Consider the following 17,862-nt stretch of genomic DNA (forward strand, 5'->3'; position numbering starts at 1 on the left):
CACATGTCTGTTGTGCCCTTTCTGTGGAACAATTGCTCCCAATCTGTCCTTCCTCCGCTCCTGTCTGATAGCGTCATAATTTCCTTTTCCCCAATTAAATATCTTCCCTCGGTAACTGCTCCTTTCACCCTCCAAGGCTATGCTAAATGTGAGGCAGTTGTGATCACTTTCACCAAAGTGCTCTCCCACCGCGAGATCTGACACCTGTCCTGGCTCGTTGCTGAGCACCAAATCCAAATCCTCTCATCTGTCTGTCTACATACTAAGTAAGGAAACCCTCCTGAACACACCTGATAAAATCGGTTCCATCCAAACCATCTGCACTTAGAAGGGGGGTTTCCGTCAATATTGGGAAAGTTGAAATCACCCATTACAACAACCCTGCTACTTTTGCATTTTTCCAGAATCTGTCTGCCTATTGAAGAGAGATCTTCAATCTCTCTACTGCTATTAGGTGGCCTGTTAAAAACCCCCAATGCGGTGCCTGTTCCTAACTTCCACCCATACCGACTCAGTAGACAAACCTTCCTCAACAACCTTCGTTTCTGTAGCTGGTGATGCACTCTCTGATTAGCAATGCTACATCCCCTCCTCTTTTTCCACCCTCCCTGTTCTTTTTAAACATTCTAAACCCTGGAAGATCTAGCAACCATCCCTGCCCCTGTGACTCTCTAACTCCTCCATATCTCTCTCACGCCTCCCTAACTTTCTAACACCTCCGCATCTCTCTAACACTTCCCTATCTATCTAACGCCTCCCTACCTCTCTAATGCCTCCCTACCTCTATAACTCCTCCCTATCTCTCTAACATTTCCTTGTCTAACTCCTCCCTATCTCTCTTATGCCTCTCTGGCCCCCCAATTCTGTCACTCTTTAATTGCCTCACTTCTACCCTACCTCCATAAACTCAGATATCCACAAGTCTGAAAGTTCTGTGCAGTCCTCTCAATCTGGCAGCTTTCATGGTCTGCTTCACGTATTCTAATGGCTGTCTGCATTCTGAGCCCTAAACGTCTGTGTTTCACTACCTGAATCTTTTTCAGGAAATATCTTCAAACCTACCAATTTGACGAAATGTTTTACCACGTGACCTAGGAGCATCGACTTTGCTTTAGTGTTAGTTTTAGTCTGATTACATTGCTGGGTGAATCACACTGGATGTGCTGCTGCATTAAAGTGCTTTACAAATTGGCTGGAGGAAGGTATGTAATAGTTTCCCAGAGGTTGGTATTGGGGCCCTGGCTTTTCCTGATATATATTAATGATCTTAATCTTGGTGTGCATAGAACAATTTCAAAGTTTGCGGATGACTTATGAGGAGAACAGTGTCAAACTTCAAAAGGACATGTTTGTAGAGAAGGCAGCCAGTGGTAGACAAAGCTAAATGTGGTGAAGTATGAGGTGATGCACTTTTGTACAAAGAACATAGAGAGAGAGGATAAGGTGGAAAATGAGGAAGGCTGTGCAAGACCGAATGGTTATGCGTGTATATATGCGTAAATCATTAGGGGTGTCGGGACACAGACAGATGCAGTCAATAAAGCAGACAGTATTCGAGGCTTCATCAACAGAGACCAAGGGCAGGGAGGTTATGATGTACCTGCATAGGACCTCACCGGTAGTATCGTATACAGTTATGAGAACCAGTAAGGCCTGAACATGTTAGAGAGAATGCAGAAGAGTTTTATGAGTCATAGAGGTAAACACACGGAACAGACCCTTTGGTCCATCTCGTCCATGCCGACCAGATATCCTAACCGAATCTAGTCCCATTTGCCAGCAGTTGGCCCATATCCCTCTCAACCCTTCCTATTCATATACCCATCCAGATGCCTTTTAATAAATGTTGCAATCATAACTGCCTCACCACTTCCTGTGGCAACTCATTCCATACACACACCACCCTCTGTGTGAAAAGGTCAGTTTTAAATTTTTCCCCTCTCACCGTAAACCTATGCCATCTACTTCTGAAAGGTCACCTCTCAGCCTCCGATGCTCCAGGGAAAACAGCCTCAGCCTATTCAACCTCTCCCTATAGTTCAAATCCTCCAACCCTAGCAACATCTTTCTAAATCTTTTCTGAACCCTTTCAAGTTTCACAACACCAATCCGATAGGAAGGAGACCAGAATTGCATGCAATATTACAAAAGTGGCCTAATTAGCGTCCTGTACAGCCACAATATGACCTTCCAATTCCTGTACTCAATGCTCTGACCAGTAAAGGAAAGCATACCAAACGCCTTCCTCACTATCCTATTTACCTGTGACTCCACTTTCAAGGAGCTATGAATCTGCACTCCAAGGTTTCTTTGTTCAGCAACACTCTCCAGGACCTTACATTAAGTCCTGCTCTGATTTGCCTTTCCAAAATGCAGCACCTCACATTTATCGAAATTAAATGCCACCTGCCACCCCTCAGTCCATTGGCCCATCTGATCAAGATCCTGTTGTACTCTGAGGTAACCTTCTTCACTGTCCACTACATCTCCAATTTTGGTGTCATCTGCAAACTTGCTAACTGTACCTCCTATCTTCACATCCAAATCATTTATATAAATGATGAAAAGCAGTGGACCCACCACTGATCCCTGTGCCACATTGCTGATCACAGGCCTCCAGACGTTTCAGGTTAGATGAGAAGGTTCAGTTGTGAAGCTAGTTTGGAGAACCTAGTATGATTTTTTCTACAGACTATAAAACTGAAGATTTTTGACAGTTTTTAAATCATGAGAGATCTGGGCAGAATGAGTTGGGTGAAACTGTTCCGACATAAACAAATCGAGAATCAGAGCATAGTTTGCTAAAGAAGTGATGTGAGAAATTATTTTTCACACAGCGAGTGTTTCAGGTCTCGAATACAGTATCTGGAAATGTCCTGGAAATGGACTCGTTAAGATATTCAGGAGGCATCAGAAGATGATTTAAACAGAAACTATGTGCTGGATTACTGGGAAAAGACCAGAGATTGGCAGTAAGTTAAAATATCCGGCCAGCCTGAGCTGACTCAATGAGCTGAATGGCCTCTTTCTGCAATGGAACTGAAATAACTCCATGACAGCTGGTATCCTTCACCAAATCACCCTTTATTTACATGTGCATAGTAACCATCTAGCATAGTAACAGAGGCAGCTCCTATAGTGAGCAGAACCCCTGACAATCCTGTTTATTTTTTTCTCTAGTGAACAGGATATCTGACACTCCTGTTTATCTTTTTTTTTCCTTTTTTTTTACAAGGTGTACAAATCTTTATTCAATTTCCACCACCAGGAAGAAAGGAAACACCCGTGTGGCCAGTGACAAGCAGTGCCCTTCACAAAAGGCAGACACTCCTGTTTAATTTTTTTTTGTTTTTTTTAACAAGTTGTCTGACCCTCCTGTTTTTTTTTCTTCTCTTTTTCATTTTTCCCCCAGCACCCATGTTGTGTGTGTGCAGGTGTGAGACACATTCACTACATCCCTCCCCCTCTATGTCCTGGGACATAAGCCCATGGTTTTTCCTGTAGCTTCTCCTGGGGTGTGTTTGCACCAGCTCTGGTTCCTCTGACTCTGTCTTGGATACTGGCGGCATGTACTGGACTATAGCCTGGCCCTCAGGACTGGAGTATCTCTGCTGAAACTCATCTTTAGGCAGTAAGGGTATCGAGGCTGTGACATCTTCTGTATCCACCTCATCCTGAGGGCAGGGATCCCACAGGTTCTGACAGTCTTGCCGGACGCTCTGAGAGGCCAGGGATGTTTTGCTCCTGCCCTGTTTGTGTGGTTGCAGCTTTCATGTTGTCTACATGCTTGGTCAGGACCGCCTCACCTATCCAAAAGTTGTACGTCACAGGACCTGACCTCCCATCAACCATGACTTTTACCTGCAGGGCAATTCTTGTAGTTTCGACACCAGACTTCACCCCCTGAAGTAACTGTCTCTCTCTCACTTACAGGAGTCTTGGACAGCCTACATCCCAGAGGACGCAACATTGTGCTTTCCAATTTCAAATAACCTCCCTTTCCATCCCCCGACTCCCTTCCCAGCCCCTCCTCCTCACTTCCACCAACCGGATTCATTCCTCCCATTGACCAACCAGGTCATACTGTGTACCTGTCTTCATCTATCCCCACTTCAGCACCTTGCCTCCACAACCCTCTTTATCTGCAGCTCCCTTTACATGCAGCACCAGTCGTGAAGATGGGTTACACCTGAAAAGGCGACTTCTCCAGCTCCTGATGCTGTGTTCTTCAAGCCTCCTGCCTTAAGTTTAGGAAGTCAGGTGACTTGTGTTTGACATTGGGGTTTCTAATGCCGTTTCACACTCCTCCTCAAGTCTGGGAAGGTGCGGAGTCTTTTCCCCTTTAGTAATCCTGCTTTGAACTGTCCCTGTAGTTGCGTTCTATAATCAAACAGGAACCTGGACAGTTAGGTATCAATTGAAACAGTATGCTGCTTGTTTAACCAAATTCATCTTCATATACTTTGATACTGTCATATTCCCCCTGGTCCAGGAACTCCCCACATACATTTGGAACAGTACCCACCACCCTCCACCTCCTCCAAGATTTTCGTTTCCCCAGCTCCTATCGCCTCATCTTCACCATGGACATCGAGTCCCTATACATCTCTATCGCCATAACCAGGGCCTCCAAGCCCTCCATTTCCTCCTCTCCCAGCATCCCCACCAGTACCTCTCCACTGACACATTCATTTGGCTGAACTGGTCCTCACGCTCAATAATTTCTCCTTTGAATCCTCACACTTCCTCCAGATGAAAGGGGTAGCCATGGGCACCTGCATGGGCCCCAGCTATGCCTTTCTCTTTGTCAGTTACATGGAACAGTCCATCTTTTGCAGTTACACTGGCACCATTCCCCACCTTTTACTCCCCTACATTGATTACTTTATTGTTGCCACATCATGCTCCCATGAGGAGGTTGACCAGTTCATCAACTTCACCAACACATTCCACCTTGACCTTAAATTCACTGGACCATCTCTGACACCTCCCTCCCCTTCCTGGACCTCTCCATCAACAGTGACCAACTCAACACTGACATTTTCTATAAACTCATCGACTCCCACAGCTACCTCGATTACACATCCTCCTACCCTACCCTCTGTAAAAACACTATCCTGTAATCGCAATTCCTCCGCCTCCGCCGTATCTGCTCCCAGGAAGACCAGTTCCATCACAGAACACACTAGATGGTCTCCTTTTTTAAAGACCGCAATTTCCCCTCCCACATGATTGACTATATCCTCCAGTGCATCTCATCCACTTCCCGCACATCCGTTCTCGAACCCCACCCCTCCAACTGCAACAAGGACAGACCTCCCCAGTCCTCATTTTCCACCCCACCAATCTCAGCATACATTGCATCATCCTCTGCCATTTCTGTCACCTACAAATGGACCCCACCACCAGAGATATATTTCCCCCCCTTTCCTTATCTGCTCTCCGTAAAGACTATTTCCTCCGTGACTACCTGGTCAGGTCACGACCCCCAACAACCCACCCACTCCTCCCGACACCTTCCCCCGCCACCGCAGGAATTGCAAAACCTGCGACCACACCTCTCCCCTCACCTCCATCCAAGGCCCCAAAGGAGCCTTCTACATCCATCAGAGTTTTACCTGCACTTCCACACATGTCATTGACTGTATCTGTTTCTCCTGATGCGGTCTCCTCTACATTGGGGAGACAGGACACCTACTTGCAGAGCGCTTCAGAGAACATCTCTGGGACACCCGCACCAACGAATCCCAGCACCCCGTGGCCGAACACTTCAACTCCCCTCCCACTCCGCCAATGACATGCAGGTCTTGGACCTCCTCGACTGCAAAACACTTACCAACCGATGCCTGGAGGAATTTCCGCCGTGGGTCCTCCAACCCCATGGCATCAATGTGGATTTACCAGTTTCCTCATTTCCCCTCCCCCCACCTTACCCCAGTTTCAACCTTCCAACTCGACTCCGCCCTCATGACCTGTCCTGCCTGTCAATCTTCTTTCCCACCTGTCCATCCAATCCTCCTCTCCAACCTATCACCAATACCTCCATCTTCATCTACCTATCACGCTCTCAGCTACGTTCCCCCCAGACCCATCCCACTCCCATTTATCTCTCAGCCCCCAGCCCACAAGCCTCATTCCTGATGAAGGGCTCTTGCCTGAAATGTTGATTCTCCTGCTCCTCGAAAACTGCCTGACCTGCCGTGCTTTTCCAGCACCCCACTGTCAACTCTGATCTGCAGCATCTGCAGTCCTCAATTTCTCCTGGCTGTTTATTTAAGCCTACTTTCAAAATTATGACTGCTCCCTCTGCCAGACGATTGGATGGTGGATTGTATGGAGCTGTCCTTACATGCAATATGTCATTCGACTTTCAGAAATTTGGCTTTGCCCATTGTCCGTGACTAACGCTTCCACGAGTCCGTGTATTGCAAAACCTGCTCGCAACTGTTCAATCATCATCCTCATGTTTGATGAATGAATTCTCTGCACATCCGACCACTTTGAGTGGGCATCCACAATGTCTAAAAACATTGAGCCCATGAAAGGGCTGGCATAGCCAACGTGCAACTGAGACTCAGGTTTACCCAGCCATTCCCGTGAATGGGGGGGAGCTGCTGGTAGTAATTTCTGTCCTTGTTGGCACTCTGGGCACTGCCCCACCCATTTTGCTATGTCGGCATCAAATCCTGCCCACCAGATATAACTTCTCACCAACATGGTCATTTTGGAAACCCCTGGCTGACCCTAGTTGATTTCAGCCAGTGTCTAGTGATGACCTTTGCTTGGACAATCACTCTTGCCCCCCCATAGCATCAATATTAAAATAGGGTGGCACGGTGGCACAGTGCTTAGCACTGCTGCCTCACAAAGCCAGGGACCTAGGTTGAATGCCACCCTCAGGTGACTGTTTATGCTGAATTTGTGCATTCTCCCTGTATCTGCATGGGTTTCCTGTGGGTCCTTTGGTTTCCTTCCCCACTCCAAGGATGTTGGATCTGGCCATGTTAAATTGCCTGTAGTATCCAGGGGATGTGTAGGTTAGGTGAATTAGCCATGGGAAAGGCAGAGCTGTAGGGTAGGAGGGTGGGGCTGGCTGGGATGCACTTTAGAGTGTCGACGTGGACTTGGTGGGCTGAATGGCCTGTTTCCACACCATAGGGATTCTCTGAAATAATAATATGCCATCCTCTGTGATGATCTGGTCTTGCCACATCAAGCAGGGTTTCAATTCTGCTTGTGTTTCCCACAACCAGCTGTTTTAGTTTTGCCAGGTTGGCAGTGACTGGAGGAAAGTTTAAAACCAGAATGGACTCTTGCTGTGATGGCATCACCGGTGGTGTATCTGCCAGTGGGAGGCAGCTCAAGGCATTCGCATTAGTCACTTGTCCTCCTGGATGATGCTGCAAATAGTAATTGCATTCACTCAGAATAAGAGCCCAACACTTAATTTGACCTTACGGGGGCATGGCCCTGCCCTCTCTAAGCAGTCATAACAGAAGTTTTATCTCTGTGAAGGTATTGCTGCAAGTTTCTCACATCAAAGATGACCACTAAACCTTCCTTCTCTATCTGGGCATATACTATTGGGCGTTCCTCTCCTCTGGGCCAGTGGTACTATATGGGGAGGCTTCGCACATCAGTACCAAATCTCACTTGGGATTGTTGTGTGTTAACATCGTAGATGATGACAGCTGCTCCTTCACTTCCCTAAAGACTACATCTTGACTATGAGACCATTTCCAAGGCTGACCCTTTTTCCATAGCAAAGGTAAGGGTGCCAACGTGGAGACCAGGTTACATATTAATTTTCTGCAATACCTCACCAACCCAAGGAAAGACCAAATCTCCAGTACAGACGTGAGAACCGGGGCATCTTTGATCGCCCTCACTTTCTCTGTCAATGTGTGAAACCCAGGCTTGGAATCTCTGTAGCTCAGGTAGGTCACTTGGGTGCCAGGAAGACACATTTTCCTTTCCTAAGGTGTAGTCCCGCCTTGGAGAAACATTTAAGCATCATGTCCAAGCTCTATAAAAGTTCTTCCTTATTCTTCCCAGTTATTAGCATGTCATCCCGATAAATGGCAATCTGGGGTAGATGTTGCAAAATGTTCTCCATCGTCCGCTAGAAAATGGCACAGGCTGATGATACCCCAAAATAGGGTGGCACAGTGTCTCAGTGGTTAGCACTGCTGCCTCACATCATCACGGAACCCGGATTCACCACTGGGTTGTCCACCCTCGAGCAACTGTCTGTGTGGAGTTTGTGCATTCTCCCTGTGTATGCATGGGTTTCCTCTGAGTCCTCTGGTTTCTGCCCACCTGTGTATTGGTACAAACCCTTATGGTTGTTAATTTTAGCATACTTCTGGGAATCCTCATCTAATCACAATTGCAGGTACACAAGGCTCATATCCAGCTTCATGAAGTATAGCTCCACCCACCAGTTTTGGTATAACTTCACTGTGCGAGGGATTGCGTATTCATCCAGCTGTGAAAAACAGTTTACCATTTGTTTGAAATCCCCACAAAGGCGAACCAATCCATCGGGCTTCACAATCAGCATGAACTGGACTGGTTGCTGATTCTTTCACATTTCAGCCTTCTGATATTTGCCTGTACGTTTCCCTGTGGCAAATGCCACTGTGCAGGCCTTGTAGAATCGTGGAATTGCTTCCTAGTCAACATGAAAGGTGGCCTCACCCCCTTTGGTAGTCTCTAGACCTCCCTGAAAACCTCCGGACATTACTCAGGCAACCATTTCTAAACAAAAAGTGTTGAGCCAATCGAGTTGAATCATTCTCAAGCAATTTCACATCATCATGTCCAGCCTGAGCCTTTTACTCCAGTCAACGGGAACTGAACCAACTGCTTTTCATCAGACACTGGAACCGAAGTTGTATCACAAGTATAGGTTCTGAAAAAGGGGCACCAAACCCAAAACATTAACTCTGATTTCTAGCCACTATACTGCCAGACCTGCTGAACTTTTCCAGCAATTTCTGTTTCTGTATCCTTAATCTCTCAGGATTCCCTGGTAAAGGTGCTCAGTCTGGCCAAGGTCTTACGCAAATGTAAGGATTGGAGTGCAGGGCAAACCTTGGTAAAAATTAGTTCAGCAATCACTTGATACAGCCGTGACAGTACTGACCTTTATTAGAACTGGGTGACCATTTAATCAGATGGTTATTTTGATTGGTTCCGTTTGGACATTGCTAAGCAACTTAACTGCTCCAAACAAACTGTAGGTAAACTTTCCAGGGCGTTCACTCTCCTGGATTCTGGCCTATGAGTGTCTTACTCAATTCAGACCCTGTGGGACACCTTCGTTGTCTCATGTCTGCATAACTGCAGCAGCTACAATGGCCCAGATTCTTGGGGCTTGGATTTTTTTGGGGGTTTTGCTCTGGGCTGACCTAGGGTCCCACTGTTCAGGATATGTCCTAATGAAGCTGTGAAATTGCCCTCATTCAAATAGTGTTCCACAAGCTCAGTTGGGCTGGCAACAGACTCCATTTCAATTGGCATACCTTGTAACTCATAAGTTCCATTTGTGTTGCATTTTCTAAAGACCAAGCCAGTTGTAGTGGCTGTTTGAAGTCCAGCTGGGCCTGAGCTAGTTTGGTTCTTTTGCATAGTCACATCATTAATCCCATATACCAAATGGTCTCCCACTTATGACTAAACTAAAATCACATGCTCATGCCAGTCATCTTAACCTCATCAAAAATCCTGATACGGCTTCCTCTAGTTCTAGAACTGTCGAGTAAAACCGATAGCCCCTTAGATTCAGAGGAGGCTTGGGGTTGCAATATTCCTTAGCTAACTCCATTAACCCTTGAAAGGTTTTAGTATTTGGTGCCTCTGGGAAAGTTAGGCTCCTGATAACTGATAAAGCTGCAAGTCTCACACTATCAGGAGAATTACTCGCTGCTTTTTGTCTGCCCCAACGACATTTGCCCAGAGAAACTAACGCTTACTTTCCACATAGTGGATCCAATCTTTGACTGCAGGATAGAATGGGTCAAGCTTCCCAAATAGCAGCATGATGCCTGAAATGCTTACCCCACCTCAAAGACGGCTAGTGTGAATGAATCGCTTCAGGAGCATGTTTCTCTCTCACGACTGAAATAACTCCACGAGGATCAGTACCCCACCATCAAGTCATCCTTTATTTATGTGTGCATAGTTTGTGACTCTGACACAGTTAGCTCAGAGTGACTCCTAGAGTGAGCAGAACCCCTGACATTTGTGTTTATTTTTGTCAGCCAGGGCTCCCTGATTGGACAAGGTTAACAACTCCAATCAGGAAATTCACATTCTTTGAGATCCACCTGGGTGACCTCATTCCAATAACTACAGTAGCAAATCTGCTATTCCGAGAATTGCATTCCAATTAGAAGATGCTGAGTGGCCTCTTGATATTGGAACATTCACAGTGGCTGTGCCATTCAGATTCCACATTGAATATTTGGGCAATGATAGTCCATTGACAACAGAGCTGTAGGGAACCCCGATACCGGGGCAACATTCCTGAATTCAATCCCAGAGGAAGTCCATCTCCCTCGTATCACTCCGGTACATTCTTAAAATATTAGTTAAAGACACTGAAACAGATATATCCAGACTGCTAACATTTAATTATCTAGGAACAGTCTATCCTCGAAAACCTGTCAAGGTGGCAACTGTAATGTGGAGCACCTAACCGTGGATTTATTGACTGAAGGCACTGTGCTGGCAGTTCATACTGCACTAGAAATGGCAGACTGTTCAAAGCAAAATGCTCAACACAAAAAATAACTATGTTCAATTATTTAGCAGCATTCAGCTCCGTGTCCTTTGGGTCATGTCTTCACTAGTAATTTCCACCCAAGTACAAAATCCCAATTCCAAACTTCAAACCTCACATCCATGCTTTAGGACACAAGCAGGTTCCTGGAATCCAGCAAGTAAATTCTTCTGTCTCTGATACCCAGCCTTGGCTCATGTATTAAATCAATGCTCTGCATTATTCATTTGTGCTATCCACTCTTATCCAGTCAAGCATGTGCTCTTTTTTTATTTGATTAATTATTCATTTGCTGACATTAAAATGAGGCACAGCCTCACATTAAAGTAACTATTCCCAACACTCTGCTCTCACTCATGTATATCGGGAATCTGACTCGGTGATGGATCCTGTTTGCTGCCCCAAATAGTCCATGCAATATTCACTTCAGCTACCAATATTGGGAGGGAGGGATTGCTGCAGTAACCCATGTTCAGCCACTAGGAGTCCTTCAACTGTACACTTTGTATATAAGCTGGTATTAATTTGTCTCAGACTGTGTGACAATAAAAGGCTCCCAAAAGAGCAGTAGTCGGTTTTAAAATTCTCATCCTTGTTCTAAAATTCTACTATGACCTCTGCCCTCCTTATCTCCGTATCTCCCCAGAACATTACCTGGGATCTCTGGATTAATAGGCTCGTGATAATACCACAAGGCCATTGGCTACCCTTTAAAGTTATGGTTTAGACACGTCTGCTATGGGGAAGAGATTCTCACAATCCACTTTATTTATGTCTCTCAAAATTTTGTGCAACTCAATCAGATTCCCTCCTCAGCCTCCTCTGTTTTCAGGAAAACAAATCCAGCCTATCCCCAGTATCTCTGATTTTTTTCATTCCAGGTAACATTCTGCTGAATCTCCACTGCACCCTCTCCAGCACAATCATGTCCTTCTGACAGTCTTGTAACCAGAACTGCACATAATATTCCAACTGTGGCCTCACCAATGTTTCATAAAGTTGTAACAAGACTTTTTTGCTTCTTTATTCTACCTTCCTTGCCCCAGCTAACAAAAATAAGCATCCTGTATGCTTTCCTCATCACCCTGTCTACCTGTGCTGACACCTTCAGGGATCTGAGTCGAGAGTGTAGTGCTGGAATAGCACAGCAGGTCAGGCAGCATCTGAGGAGCAGGAGAATTGATGTTTCGGGCATATGCTCTTCATTAGGAATCCTGATGAAGGGCATGTGCCCGAAACGTTGATTTTCCTGCTCTTCGCATACTGCTTGACCTGCTGTGCTTTTCCAGCACTACACTCTCGACTCTGATCTCCAGAATCTGCAGTCCACACTTTCTCCTACCTTCAGGGACTTGCACACTGAGGTCCCTATATTCCTTAGTACTTCATGGTGATCTACCATTCATTGTGTATATCCTTCCCTATTAGATCTCACAAAATGCATCATGTCGCACTTAAATATCAGACTGTAGCCTGAGACCATCTTCCTCACTATCAACAACACCACCAAAAGTGAGGGAAGTACAGTTAGTGCAAGGGAAGTAAATTTTCCACATTTTACAAAAGAGAGTAAGTCAAAGGCTTTACAGAGGTCCTGGCAGCAGAGCACACCCATATGATATGCTCCTCCTATGTGATGTAGCAAATCATGGAGGCTTCAGTTGTCTCTGGTGACCACGTGCAGGAAGTGTGTCCAGCTTCAGTTACTGGCTAACTGCATTTCGGAGCTGGAGCTGGGGCTGAAATCACTGTGGAGCATCCACAATGTTGAGCAAGTCATGGATGGCACATTCAGTGAGGTTGTCACACCATAGGTGCAGACAGAACAGGCAGATGGGGGAATGGTTGACCTACCAGGCGGAGGGACAGTAGAGGGAGTGCAGGATCCCTCTGTGGTCATCTCCCTTTCCACCAGATATACTGTTCTACATACTGTTAGGGGAGATGACGTTCCAGGGTAAATCAGTGGGAGCCAACTTCATGGCATCATGGCTGGGTCTGCTGCACAAGACTAGAGAGAGAAAAATTAACAGACTGTAGTGGTGGGGGATTCAATTGAAAGGGAACAGACACGTGTTTCTGCGGCCACTAAAGAGACTCCATGATAATTTGCTTTCTTCCTGCTGCCAGTCAGGGATGTCATGAATGGTGACAGGACTTGCTGAAGTGAGAGGACAAACAGACAGAGACCATTGCACATACTGGTAACAAATACATAGATAGAAAAGGAGAGGTGTCCTGAAAGCTGAATTTAGGAAACTAGGAAGTAAATTAAAGAATGGGACCAAAAGGTAGTCATCGCTGGACAACCCCTGGTGTCATGTATGAGTGGGTATAGGATTAGGTTAGTCCTGATGAATGTGTGGCGGGACAAGTGGTCCAGGAGGGAAGGCTTTAGATTTCTGAGATATTGGGACTGTTTTTGGGGATGGTGGAGGGGGACCCGTCTGAAGCAGATGGGTTACACCTGAAGCAGATGGGTTGCAGATGTTTGCAGGAAAGCTTACTAGTGCTGTTGAGGATGGTTTAAACTAACTTGGCAGTGGGTTGGGATTAGACAGAAGGCTCAGCAGGGAGAGGTAGACAGGCAAATTTAGAGGAGACAGCTAGTGAGTAAGGAAGGTGTAGAAATTCTAGGACTTTTAAGGCACAAGAGAGTTTGGTAAGTTTGGATGATAATTATTTTACTGCTCGGAGTCTGATGAGTTGAGGGTAAAAATTAAAATATGAAGTATGATGTCATATCTTTTGCTGAGAAACAGTTGAGGGGCTTGATTGGCAACTCAATATTTCACGTTACGGCATCTTCAGCCAAGACAAAGCAAGTAAAAGAAGAGGAGGTGTTGCAATATTGGGAGATGGGGTGGAATTTATTGCAGCAGATAAAGGGATGATATCTTAGAAGACTCCCGGATTAGAAGTGTACTACAGACCCCGAATAGTCCAACTGAGATAGAAGAGTAGATATGTCGGCTAATTTCAGGGAAGCGTAAAAGTAATTGGGTAGTGATTGTAAGAGTTTCAACTTCCCCAACATTAATTGGAGTAGTCATAATGTGAAAGGCTTGGAGGGAGTGGAATTATTAAATGCATCCTGGACAGATATGATACCAGTATGTAGAAGGTATTACAAGAGAGGGGTCTGTTCTGGACTTAGTCTTAGGTAACAAAGCTGGGCAAGTGATTGAAAAATCGGAGTGGGAGCATTTTGCAGACAGGCATCATAATTCCATTACATTCATTTTGTTGTGGAAAAGCACAAGGATGGGCCTAAAATTGAAGTTCTCAATTGGGGGAGGGTTTATTTTAATAAGATCATACATGATTGGACCAGAATAGTCTGGGAGCAGATACTTTCAGGTGAATCTGTCTGAGAAAACTGGGATGCATTCCAGAAGGAAGTATGGAGAGGACAGGGCCAACATGTTCCAATAAAGATAAATGGTGGGACCATCAAATCCTGTGAACCCTCGATATTGAGAGAAGTACAGGATTAGATTCAGAGAGGAAGGGAGGCTTATGACAGATACCAAAGGTTTAAAACAGCAGGAGCCCTACAGGTAAATAGTGCGGTGAAGAAGGCATATGGCGTACTGGCTTTTATTGGTAGAGGAATTGAGTTTCAGAGTACTGAGGTCATGTTGCAGTTGTATAAGACTCTGGTGCGGCCGCATCTGGAGTATTGTGTGCAGTTTTGGTCGCCATATTATAGGAAGGATGTGGAGGCACTGGAACGGGTGCAGAGGAGGTTTACCAGGATGTTGCCTGGTATGGTAGAAAGATCGTATGAGGAAAGGCTGAGGCACTTGGGGTTGTTTTCATTGGAGAAAAGAAGGTTTAGGGGTGACTTGATAGAGGTATACAAGATGATTAGGGGTTTAGATAGGGTCGACAGTGAGAATCTTTTTCCACGTATGGAGTCAGCTATTACAAGGGGGCATAGCTTTAAATTAAGGGGGGGTAGGTATAGGATAGATGTTAGGGGTAGGTTCTTTACTCAGCGAGTCGTGAGTTCATGGAATGCCCTGCCAGTAGCAGTGGTTGACTCTCCCTCATTATGGGCATTTAAGCGGGCATTGGATAGGCATATGGAGGATAGTGGGCTAGTGTAGGTTAGGTGGGCTTGGATCAGCGCAACATCGAGGGCCGAAGGGCCTGTACTGCGCTGTATTCTTCTATGTTATATATTCTATGTTCTAATGTGCAACAGGGAACTTAAAAGGGAGGGTTGGAAAACTAAAAGGGGATAAGAAAGAATATTGGCATTTAAATAAAAAGAAAATCCTAAACTGTTTTGCAGGTACATGCAGGATAAAAAGATAACAAGGGAAAGAGTAGGGCACATTGAGGACCACAGAAGTCATTTGTGTGTGGAGTCAGAGGATATAGACAAACCTCTAAATGAACACTTTGAGTCAGTGTTCACTCATGAGACGGATGGTGTAGGTATAGAAATCAAGGAGAAAGATACAATTAAAGAAGTTAGCATAGACAGAGAGGAGGTTCTGAGACAACTGGAAATGCATCACCATTCCAAATCATGGAACTCCGTCCCTTACAGCACTGCAGGGGTCCCTACACCTCATGGACTGCAGCGGTTTAAGAAGGCAGCTTACTACACGTCTTCCAGCAAAATTAGAGATGGACAATAAATGCTGGCCCAGCATGTGTCACTCACATCCCATGAATGAATAAACAATTGAGTAAGAAGCTAAACGAAAGGGGATCTAAGATGGCGGTGATCTGAGCAGATCTGCCTTGCTGAACTCTGCACCCCAACCCAGCAGTAGTGATATTTTTACCCACAACCTTGTCTTTTTTTCTGGAGAAATTTCATGTTAAAGGGTTGTCAAACTGTTTAGATTCGTTTGCGGTGGAAACTATTTTGTCTGATTACACTATATAAGGATGAAGTTCTTATTTTTCTCTTGAACCCAGCAGTCTCGGTGCCCTGTTTGATACAATGTGTTAATTCATTTGGTTCTTTCTCAGGTGACAAGATCAATTTTTCAAAGTTAGAAGCTATGCCTATGGGGGGGTCTTAGGAGAATACCTCGCATGGAAGGTGGGTTCCTCTTTAAGTGCGCACAGGGAGGTTTTCTTTATTTGGGCCTTTCTATTAGCTCGAGCTCTGATCAGTTATGCAAGGCTCATTTGTTCACTTGTTTGTTGAGATTAAACAAGACATTCAAAGATGGGGTGCCCTTCCAATATCATGGCTGGGTCGAGTCAGTCTTATCAAAATAAATGTTCTTCCTCGCTTATTGTACCCTTTGCGGATGCTCTCTTTCGTCTTTCCTAGGCAAGCATTTTGGAAATTGAATGGCTAGTTTGGTTCTTTTATTAGGACTTATAAGCAGCCCCATATTAAGCTTACAAAACTGCAATTGCCCCAGGGATTGGGAGGAGTGGATCTCCCGGACATTAGACGATATCAACTGAGTTCCCTCCTGGGCCTGTGGGGATTCAGCGTCAACATGGTTGGACATTGAGGACTCTCAGACAAGGTATCCTCTTATCAACCTGTTGATTTTACATAAAATAAGGACAATTGCAGAACATTGCCAGAATCCAATAGTTACTAACACTGTAAAAGTGTGGAGGGTAATGAGACAGATGGAGAGTAATATGTCTAAAACATCTTTTCTTACTCCCATAGTTGGAATGCCAGATTTCCAGCCACAGACAATAGATCCTGGGTTTAAATATTGGTCAGATAGGTGAGTCTCTTGTTTGGGTGATCTGTTTGAGGGTGAAATGTTGATGTTGTTTGATCAAATAACTCAAAAATATGGATTGTCGAGTAAAGACCTCTTCTGTTTCTTTCAGATTAGAGATTTTATCCAAAAGGAGACCATGCTTTTGACTTGAATGTTATAGATCTGATACGGAAAAGAGGGTGTTTCAGGCTAAGAGCACTCTTTCAGTGAGTACTCTCTATCATTTGTTGGGGGGAGGTTCCTCGAGCGATTACGGGAAATCTGGGAGAGAGAGTTAGGGATGGAGATCACTTTGGAAACTTGGGAGGACATTTGTGACAATGTGAGGAAGATTTCGATACGTTATGGGATCTGTGCCATGCAGTTAAAGATTCTTCATAGGTTCATCTGGCCCCAGATTGTCTTGCAAAATTTACACAGGGTGCATCTTCAATGTCCCCCAAGTGTATAACAAATACGGGTATCCTCACTCTGTGCATACTGGAGCGCTGTGACAGGAGTAATAGAGAGGGTCTTGGGGACCAAAGCCAAGGTGGACGTGGTCTCTTTGTTCCTGCGTTTGCCGAATTTGTCTCCCTTAGATGTACATGGGAGAAAGCTTTTCAGCATTCTCACTTTTTGCGCGAGGAAGACCATTCTGATGTGCTGGGTATCTGAGAACCCTCCGGGTCTGTCGGTGTGGCATAATTATGGAACACATTCCTTTGGACTTTCATACAAACATGGTGCACCAGAAAGTGGACGACTTTACAAGACGTGGCAGCCCTTTTTGAATTGCTTGGAAGCAAATCTGTCCGCCATTTTGATTAGGGCTTCTGTCTAACAATGGTGGTTTGGTCTGATAAACCTAAAGCCATAAGAGGGAGAATTTCAATCAATCGTGGGTTTAATAATTGATGCTCTCGAAAGGTGACAGCTATGGTCTTGCTGGGTTGATCAGTGCTATTTATTTATTTATTGATTTGTAATTAATGTAGTTTTGATTTCTTTTGTAAAATAGCATAGTAGTTGATTTATTGTTTCTTGTTGTTTTTGATGTTATTATGCTTTGTTTTCATGTTTCTGTAACTTTCTAACTTTGTAATGAAAAAGTTTTTTTATAAAAAAGCTAAATGAATGTACAAAACAAAGTGAGCTGGTAGGAGGTATGCTACAAGGACAGAGTGAGCCAGATGAAACAGATAACTGAACAGAACAGTAGCAGATGAGATTTAAAGCAGACAAGTATAAAAGTGCAGGATGAAGGTACAATACTTATTCTGCATGATTGCTGCTGGAAATACTTGAGGATGAACTTCCAATAAAGTAAGGAACCTTTCTGAAGCCAATGATCAATAGGGTCAAGCACAGCAAACC

At 44.9% G+C, this 17,862-nt stretch overlaps 1 protein-coding gene across 1 annotated transcript in view; it reads right to left on the reverse strand.

The window, feature by feature from the left end:
- Positions 1–17,862, reverse strand: part of LOC122556773 (A-type potassium channel modulatory protein KCNIP1-like) — a 626,836-nt gene that overhangs the window by 422,031 nt on the left and 186,943 nt on the right. The window lies entirely within an intron of this gene.

This window comes from Chiloscyllium plagiosum, unplaced genomic scaffold (genome assembly GCF_037043375.1).
Source record: "Chiloscyllium plagiosum isolate Xiang-an unplaced genomic scaffold, Cpla_swu_hap1 HiC_scaffold_16, whole genome shotgun sequence".
Lineage (NCBI taxonomy): Eukaryota > Metazoa > Chordata > Chondrichthyes > Orectolobiformes > Hemiscylliidae > Chiloscyllium > Chiloscyllium plagiosum.